This window comes from Pyrus communis, chromosome 13 (assembly GCF_041283825.1).
Source record: "Pyrus communis isolate YQ-2024b chromosome 13, ASM4128382v1, whole genome shotgun sequence".
Lineage (NCBI taxonomy): Eukaryota > Viridiplantae > Streptophyta > Magnoliopsida > Rosales > Rosaceae > Pyrus > Pyrus communis.
The window spans coordinates 2,236,832-2,247,303 of record NC_142577.1 but is presented as its reverse complement, the minus strand read 5'-3'; positions in this window follow the sequence as shown (position 1 = coordinate 2,247,303).

Here is a 10,472-nt window from a genome sequence, read left to right as displayed (position 1 = left end):
CTGGAAATGTCTCACCTTTATGTGAAACAACTATTTTAACATTATTTTAAACACATAACCATCACTATGAAATAACTTCTCATACATTGCTCAATTGGGGTGTTTGAATATACCATCGTGGCCTACTCAACACCACGAGCATCCCCATATTTTTAGAAAAAATTTTCGATGTCCCATGCACCTTCACGCACTGGCCACGCGCAAGCACGTGTCTGGCACGTTGACGGCAACCCTAACGTCGTTAGGGAATATTCCATTAAAAAAATAGAATATTCCATTAAATATACCTGACGCCGTTAAGAACATTCCGTCAAAGTTGATGGAATATGCTTTGTCTTCTTCGGTGGTTCGCCGAAATCCATTGCCGGCCGCCGCTGCACTTGCCGATTTTTGGAAAAACTTTGAATCTCAATATCTCCGTCGTTTTAACACCAAATTTCATGAATTTTATATCAAATTGAAGCCCTGAACGACAAGAGTACGTTCTTACCTATTTGGGGTCCTAAATTTGACATAAAATGACTAGAAAAATCCTTAAAAAATCAGCTACTCATGCAAACCCATTACCGAGCTTATTTGGACGTCCAAACTTAACTGAAATTAGACTAACATGTTAGATAAGTTGAGCAATTACCTTACTAAACCTCGAAACTAAGTGAAACACCCTCGATCATGCCGAAGCTAATTTCACTCCTCACTGGAGCTCAAGTATCCTGTGTTCCCGACAATTGTTCTCTTAACTACAAGTATGGATAGGCTCGTGAAGTCAATAGGAAGATGATGGTGACTAAGTTAGAGACGATCTATGAGGTTTTGGAAGGATTTGAGAGCTATGATTTTGAGTGTACGGAATGAGAGAGAGTTCAAGAAAGAGGAAGAAGTAGATGGTTGCACATGTGTGTGTGTTAGCCACGGGATAGGCCAAAATAAAAGAACCAAGGCCCTGATTGTGGCATGAGGTTTAGGGAAAAAGAAAATCAATCTAAAACAAACCCAATTTCTAATTGGGTCCAAATTTGTTTGAGATATGGCGGTTGGTCAATTCCTTTGGCCCGATTACACAATCGTATTACAACATTTCAAGGGCAGCATCGTCATTTCCATGCTATCGAGGATAAAATATATAATAATTCGGGACAGGTCGTCACAATAAGGGAAAGATTTAATGACGCACAACTTGCTAGTTTTAGGGCATCTTGCTTTGGACACTTTAGTGGTCAATTGGTGCATGAATCATCACTCCATAGAGTGGCTAATCAGGTGAAAGATTTAGAGAGACTCACGTATTTAAGGTTGTGAAGTGATCTGGTTCACAAAGATGGAATATTGCCTCGTTACTGGCTTTGTTGTAACAAATCCTATAGTATAAAGGTTAAGCCTTCCAACATTAGGCTTTTGACTAAGTATTTTCTTGAGAAATTTGGTTTTGTTAAAGAGGCTAGCAAGGGTAAGGTGGGAAGGGTAAAGGTAAAACGAAGATTGTCCCCAAGAAAGGTAGCGAAAAGGTTTTGGTGACTTGTGTCGAGCTTGAAAAGGTTTTTAAAGAAGTGAAAATAAGGATGATACGTTGCAAATGTGGTTGGTATACTTTGTCGAGGGTGTCTTGATAGGGGCAAAGAGTAATGGTTGTGAACCTAGACCACTTCGAGATCGTAGACAATATGGATAGGTTCAACAATTATTCAAAGGGTTTAGTTATGCCTTTTAGGTACTATTTTTTGCTTTGATTGAGTAGTAATAATGGTTAAATTATTGTGATTGAGTATTAATTTAGCGTACGTGCAAGTGTGGGCATATATAAGAAATAATTCCCCAACTGGAGAAGCCATTGTGCTATTGCAAGACGACTAATCTAGCAACCATCCCAAGAATTCTCCGGTGTTTGACAACGAAGAAGCAACTGATCCATGAGCAGCTGCAGATGTAGATAACTGAGAGCCAAGAGGTATGACTTTATTTCAAAAGTTATGAACTTTATGAACAAATGTGAACATCTGTTAATGTTAATGAATGTGTGCGAAAACTGTATGTGTTGGAAATATAATTCTGACGAATAATATTGTGTTAAAAGGTAGGTGGTGAGGATTCGGGAGAGTGTGCCGACTGGATCAAAGAAGAACACAAGTTACTAGACATAAGGCAATGATCTTGATGTACTGATGCCTATCACCTTCACTCCTGACACAAATGATGTTGGTAAGTTGAAAGTACAAATAAAGGAATTGAAGGTGGTTTTGGTGTGTTTGGCGCATGAGAAGGATGTTGGAAATGTGCCCTAAAAGCCAATCGTATGATGATACTTTATGGACATTTCACATGTCAAACTAATCTAGTTTAATATATATATATATATATGCTTAAACTCTCTCATATAAATGTTATATGCTTAAACAATAAGTCCAAGGAATATGTAATTGGGATAATGTGATCTAAAGAAATTAGATTCATGAAACCATTCCCTTTTGTATACATATCCTAAACTTTCCTGATCATAGGATTGCCAATTGAGCATTGACAGTCCGTTAAGATCAGTATGTGATATGTCTTCTTTGAGAGAGAGTGACTGTTCTCGAGTCGTTGGTGTGATTGACACCAAGACAAGTATGTAGGTGCTCAATAGAGAATGAGTCCACTAAACATGATCAACAAGGAGTTCTCATACTCATGTCACATGAAAACGCATGGTTGGGATAATGAAAAGTAGTCCTTTCACCTTAGGCATCATAGTTGTCTTGTGGTTAAGTCCTTGATCTTTGGCTATGTCACTCCGTCAGAGGGTGTCCATGGCATAGTTGGGGTTAAGCTACTTAGCCATGGAGGCAAGTGAATGCGCAACAAAGGATCTCTAACCTTCAAACCGTTTGAGGGAGAATACACTATGATATGATCAAGAATCTCTAGCCATAGTATAAATGAGATTTAGGAAGTCGTTCCAAATCATGTTCAAAGTAATCATATAAGCAAGAGAATCACACTAGATAGTAGACATGAATAAACTATCAAACCAAACAATGTGATCATGAGTATTGTATTAGAGAAATACCATATTGCATTGTAATCCTAAACTGAATAGGTTTTCCACCTCTTCTGATTAGTCTGGGTAGCCATGACATACTGCTAGGTGTCACTCATGGTTTGTGGAAGCCCTAAAGGTGTATAATCACTATGGGGAGAATCGAAAGTAAGTTTCAATTCGTAATTGATTTAAAAAGTTCTAATTAGCCACTGCCTCGCTAAAAGGAACATAATGGATCCTACACCGATTAATGATAATTAAATGGTTTAATTATTATGGCTAGGATTAATTAATATGTTAATTAATCAAACAAATATGTTCGTTATAGACCTCAGGTTAGTTTTAGGCCGCAAGGTCCAATGGGATTTGAATGTCAAGCCCATTAACTCAAGTTGTATGACAACTTGAAACACAAAGGGCCTCAAAGCTCAAAGAACCCAATATGGCCGGCCATAAGAGTGAGGGGTAGTAAACTTGGCTTAATTGCAAGTTTGCCACTCCATTGTGAGGTGGCATAAAGGCAACATTATAGCCATTTCATCCTTACGGTTTCTTTTGGAGAAAAAGATGAGAACACAAGTTCTCATTTTCTCTCTAGGAGGCTGGCCACCTTGAAGAAATTACTAGCATTTATTTCATCCAAGGTCACTCATCTCTTCATCAATGCTCTCCTTGGTGTGGAGACTTAGAGGTTCTCTATTTTGGGAACTTGGAGAATCCATTTTACCATCCTCCTCCAAGAAATCCATGGAGCTAAGAAGAAAGGAATGAAGGCCCTCTCTCTTGGGTGATTAGTCTATGCTTATGCAAAGAGGAATCAACAAAGGTATAAGATTTCTCAACTCACTTCATTTTGAGTTGAGTCTTGGTTCACCATAACTACTAGGCTTTCAATTTCATAGGTTAAGTTTTTTTTTTAGTGCATATAAGCATGATTCCGCTTTTTAATTGTTAATAACATGCATAGATGTTGCTCAAATGAACTTGTTTTCACAAATATTTCCTTCAAATGATATTTAAGAGAGGAAGATATTGAAGATGGTGGAATAGTCGACTAAGGAGGTCAAACAATTGAGGAGTGAAGTTACGGAAAAACATGTGGAGGAGAAGAATGAGGATGAAGAAGAAGAAGAAGGAAAAGATGTGGAAGAACAAGAGGAAGAGGATGAAGGAGAAGAAGAAGAAGATGGAAAAGAAGAAAATATGAAGAGGGAAAAGATTAGGTAAGAAGAGGAAACAAAAGAAGAAGAGGGTAGTGAAAGCACTGTGATGTACAAAATTGGGTTAATAAAGGCAAAGTGGGGAAGCTAAGGGATCTAAAGGGAAGGAGGTTATGGAAGGTGTGGACGAAAAAGGTTTGAACGAGCTTCTAGGGTTTGTTGAGTGGGATAGTCCCGCAGATGTATGCCAGAAGATGCTTGGATTGCTTGGAGAACGTGTATCGGACGACGAAGAAGTCCTAAGTTCCAATGATGGGGTTGTTATTTACACACCTGAGGGTAAGCATGTTGAAACAAATAGGAAGGGCCGATACATGAGGTGGATGCAAAAGACTGTGGAAACGAAATGACGACGAAGAAGAAAACGAAAGTGGTTCACCATACGACGTTGACCTTTGACGTCAAAAAGTGCCAAAAAAATCCAAGATGGTGAGCCATGTTATGCAAAAGGAAGTGCTATCAAAACAAGTAAGCGATAATTGATGTTTGGATATTATGCATAGGAATTATATTGATTAAAGGATAAGAATAATGAACCTTAACTTTTTTTTGTTACATTGTTAGTTTGGTTGCCTGGTTGGAGATATGACCATTGGAGACACCGATTTATGGAGGCAACTCCTTGACAAGGAAGGGTGGCTGTCAACTGAAGTAAGTGACTAAACCCTATTTGGTTTGGGTTATATAAATGTGTTGGGATTGCGTTGGTGCCAAATTTTAATTTTAATTTGTGTATTGCAGCACATTCATTTGCAATTGTATCTCATGCGGAAGCATGTTGATAAGGCACGGAGGGTAGGGAAAGTGTTGACTGCCAACACAACTATAACAACCCAAAATTATTCAGAAGCTAATCAATGTGATAGACCAAAATAAAGTCATTGTTACCTTTACACTATTAACCATAATAAATTTCTTTACTTGACAATTATTCACAAAATTTAATTTTTTTTTATTTTATGGCTGTATCTAACCTTCTTGTTAGACTGTCTACGTACCCTCAAACGGGATCAAGCCATTCGTTGTTCACTGTCGTATTTAAATCGTTTATTATAATATTCAAATGGCGGACATTTACGATACTTGATTCAAACAACTAAATCACATCAAATGAATATCAAATATGAAATCATAACATTGAATTTAACTTAAGAAGGCAATGTCGGCGTACTGGCCACGTGCCACCGCAGGCAGTGGTTTCCGATGCATGGAAACTCAATTTTTCGACTAACACCAAATTCTGCCAAATTTTATAGGCATGTAGAACTCAATGAGAGAAACAATTTTCATACCTAGGCCAAAATCAAATTCAACTGAGAAGCACCTGAAATTAGCCACGATACGTCAGAAACCCTAAAATGGGTGTTCTTCAATTCATCGAATCCACAGCTCTACCGCCCCCAAACTTATTTGGGCTTTGTTCCTAGCCTCAAGAGGAGTTGAATGAGGGTGGTGGCTATCGTCGAAGATTGCAGGATTGGAGGAATCGTCTATGTGGAGTCTGATGCGAGATTTATACGCACACAAATTAAACCCTCTTTTTGTCAATTGTAGTATAAGTATAAGTAGGGATCGTTCTGGACCGGGGATTAGGAGGGATTGTTAATCTCTTGGAAACTGACTCAAAAACGTAAAAACAAGATAAAACACTAAACTAGGCTCAAAGAATGTGAAACTAAACGTTAAAACACTAAGACAAACTAAAAGACTCAAAATTCTTTAAAAACACAAACTAAATTGATTTCTAACTAAATTGAACAATAAAGTAAAGGGGGATTGGATTTGGACGACTTTAAACTAAAATGGATACTTGGATTTAAAACAAATTGTAAATATGGATTTGACGGAAATGAATGGATGGGAAGCTAGCTAAGGGGTTCATCTCCACATATGTTATACTTGCATACAAAACGATGTCTAATTGCTTTTCAATAAACCATGAATTCTCAACGCCCCGGGTTAATTAGGTCCGCTTAAATTAACTGTCAAGTTTTCCTTAAGTTAATGAATTGGATGATTGCATACGACAATCCAAAGCATTCCTCACAAGTTCCCTACATGAATTGCATAATAGAGATACAAGCAAGAATCATTAAGCATCATGAAAACTATAAGTGTTGACGAGGCATTCGTTACTATGATTGCATGAAACTTATGCCAAGAATATGTTTAACACGATTGTTTATAAGCAACCTCCACTACTTGTGAATATAAGTTCATAACTATTACGTGAAACTCACTTATATTCTAGCGTCAAATTCATGCATGAAAATTAAGCGTTCATTCTTAATAAACATACATAAATAGGTTATCAATCAAACAGTTAAACAAATTGAATTCACAACTTATGAAACGTAATTAAAAGTAATCAAATCATATTACAAACATAAACATAGTTTCGAATCACCCCCTAGCTAAAGGGGGTTTATTTCCTCATACGTACAAAACAAAGAGAATTGAAATTAAACATTGAAATCAAAGAAACGCCTAAACATTCCAACAACTCAATCTTGAATTGTATGAACGTTTAGGCCCTCTTATCTTCCTCTTTATTGTAGCATAAGGTCTAGGGATAGTTGGTTGGGGGGATGGAAGTGTTGGGAAATTATGGAAATGGATGAGGAGTGGTGGAAATGGAAGATGGTTTTTGGATTCTAAGGGAGACTCACGGCTAAGGGAGAAAGGAATGTGTTTGTGGTGTGTTGTTGTGTTGTGAATGAGATGATCTTTGAATGAATGAATGCAAGGGTATTTATAGGAGGAGTGGAGATGTATATGGCTATTTGTTTAAGGTGTTTGTGGTTGCAATGATGAAGAATTGCATGTGGAAATAAAAGGGAAAATGTGGTGAAATGATGAAGTAGGAAGGTGGAAATGCATGTGAGATGTTGGAAAGGAAATGGGAATATGAGTAGGCCATGGCATGGGAGTTGTTTTGTTGGTGTAAATGTGCCATGGTTGCAATGATGAAGAATAAAGGGTGCATGTGGGGTGGAATTGAATGAATGCAAAGTGAATGAATAATGAAATGAGTTAAAGAGGGAGAATGTGGTGAAATGATGAAGTAGGAAGGTGGAAATGCATGTGACTTGTTTGTGGAATAAAGAATGAATGGTGGAATGATGAAGAGTTGCATAAAGAATGCATGTAGGGTTAGCTAGGTTGGCTTTGTTTGGGTGCATGTGTGTTAATGGTGGTTTTGCAAGTGAATTGATGGATTGTTTTTGATGGAATGGATGGTTCTTTGCATGGCTTTTGAAGTGATTGTGGGCTTTGGAATTGGAAGGAAATGCATGGCCTTGGGGTTGGTTTAAGAGAGAATGGGCTAGGCCCTTTGTTTTATGTCCAAAATGAATACAAGGCCTTCAAATTCGTCCAACACTTTGGCTCCAATCATATGCTATCCATTCCAAGCCCAATTTTGCTCCAAAATGCTCCAAAATGCATCTTTTTGCTTCCTTAGCCATATGAACCTAAAAACACACGAAAATGGCTTAACCTACTAAAACAACTATGAATTAACAACATAGATGCACGAAAACAAGCTAAGTAAGTCGCCTAAATATGCTCCTATCAAACTCCCCCATACTTATCTTTTGCTAGTCCTCGAGCAAAACAGAATAAAAACAAATAAACAAAACGACACTAAACATGTAAAACACAACCTACACCTTCCAACAATCGTTTCAGGGATTTCCAATGCACATGACAAGTTAAAAATTATTATTCCCACAGAATTTAGCCATCTTTACCCTTAAGTACATTCTTAATCATAGTCACCACATACTAGTTCACAATTAAGCATTTAAAACCATGTTTTGAATGTAGTAACATGCCTTAGAGAATTTGCTCAATTCCTTACAAGATATGCACTCAATTTTCACTCAGATTTTCTAACTACACACCCTAATCTAGTCATATGTGAGAAGATTGATGTAAACATGAAAACGAACACTCACATATATGTATCACAAAGAACGCAATTTTTGGAGTTAATAAGCATGTTTAGATTATGATCTCATGAATGGAATGCTACTACTTAGACGCGAGAACCAGTGACACCATATGCTCATACCAAATTCAAACTCCACAATTGAAATACATAACACTCAAGATTGAAGTCACGGGTTGTAATGGGGCTTGGGGCGTGTGGATAAGAAAGAAGGGATACGGAAAACAAAGGTTCTTAAAGAAATAGTGAGCAAGGCAATTGAATCAACTTAGAATTTTCTTTTGAATGAAAACTCAACTTTGGAACAAAAAGGGAGACAATTTAGGGCCAGAATTGGTGTTTTGAGCCCTTACTTCAATCACTCATTCTTTCATTTTTTTCAAGCTCTTTTTTCTTTCTTTCTTTTCTTTTCTGTTTTTCTTTTCTTTTGAAACTCAAAACATACTTAAGAACAAGCATTCCTTCTCCCACACTCATTTTCTTGCATAATGTAACTCAAAAGGAATTCATTTAAGTCATGCTCACTATCTTCTAAGAACAAAGGTGTGGATTGTCCTAAACTAGGCTAGGTGAGGATAATGTGGGTTGACAAAGAATAAAGGCTAAACAAAGCTCAACGGGGTTAAAACTTACAACATATACGAAATATGGGAAGTGAGGCTATTTGGCTATGGTGGCAACTACACAACTTCATCTTGGTATATGTTATGCAAATCAATAACATGCTTTGAATGAAATGGGCATGAGTTCTAGCATTTGGAACTATATGATGAAACGCCTTCTAAGTAGTAACCAAGCAAAGAATAATGAGATCATGCAACGACTTTAGAAAACAAGAAATCACAGATTATACTCTCCAAAGAACGTTATAGGCTCAAGTCTCTCAGGGTTGTAGCGTTTGTTTGAGTTCCTTCCTTCAAGCATGTTACATAACTAAATTTTTTCTTTTATAATTGCATGTGAAGTCATACATTATAACCATAACCAAGCATATACCAAGAGTAAATCAAACTTTTCTCCATGTTTATAACTCTTTTCAACAGTCATGCAATTAGAAACCAAATCCTTATCATTGTGTTGGAAGGTGACCTACGACACAAAAACGACTCAAAACACTCTTTTTAGTAACTTTTCAAAACATGTTTTTCAAATTTTTATGTGATTTTCGAATTTTTAAGTCAAAACACACTAAACACACTTAAAAACAGCAAGAAACAACATTTGAAGTTATGGTGGATAAAACCCTACGAATTTGCATCAAAACACTTTAGTAACTCCCCCACACTTAAAACAAACATATAAACTGCAATTAAACATACTAAACATGGCAGAATGTATCTAACAAAGAGAAGAGTTTAGAGATGCAAATCTGGTTATGGAGTTTTCGTTCCATCTTCTCCTTGGTGATTGCAGTGAGGCTTCATCTTGAGTTTCCACAGGCTTACTCTTGAACTGCGCTGCTCCCATCGTTGATTTTCCTTTGTGCTACTCTTGAACTGGGCAGCAGGCTTCCTTTGGTCTCCCCCGAAGGTCTGAGCTTCCTCCTCTTATCTGTTTCTTTGTTCAATCTCTCCAATTCGTATTGAAGAGGGTTAGAGGATAGCTCAGCAAAGCTAGGTAAGCAACCAGGGAATAGAGTCCAGATAGACTCCAAGTGCCGGCTGATTGCTTCTTTCACTTTGCCATGCAAGTAATATCAAGGACAAAGGAAACGACAGGGAAAGAGCATGATATGAGATACCTTTGCTTTCGCCCTTGATGATATGAGATACCTTTGCTTTCGAAGAGGCAGCGAATGAATCCACATGTTTCGATCCACCGTTTCCTCTTCCTCATTCGTACTGCAGGCATTTGGTATCTTCTTTGGGGGATACATCCATGTTTGAAAGTGTGATCTCAAGAGAAGGAGAAATCTGAGCATGTTTGAGAGGGTTGGTTGCAGCTTACATTTTCGGCTGAGAAGGAAAATTATGCATTTGTGGGTGTATGCCTTGCCATGAAGGTTGATGTATATAGGAATTGTAATGGCAAATGGCAGTGCGGATGCGGCAATGTCCTCCACGCGTCTTCTGAAAAGCTGGGAGCTTTTGACAAAGTAGCACGCGTCTTCTGAAAAGCCGGGAGCTTTTGACAAAGTTGCACTCGCTTTCTGGAAAGCCGGAAGCTTTCGGCTTTGTCACCCACGTTTGTCGGCTAAAGTGTGCAGCTGATTTCTCGCCTTCCACGCGTCTTCTGAAAAGCTGGGAGCTTTTGACAAATTTGCACACGCTTTCTGAAAAGATTG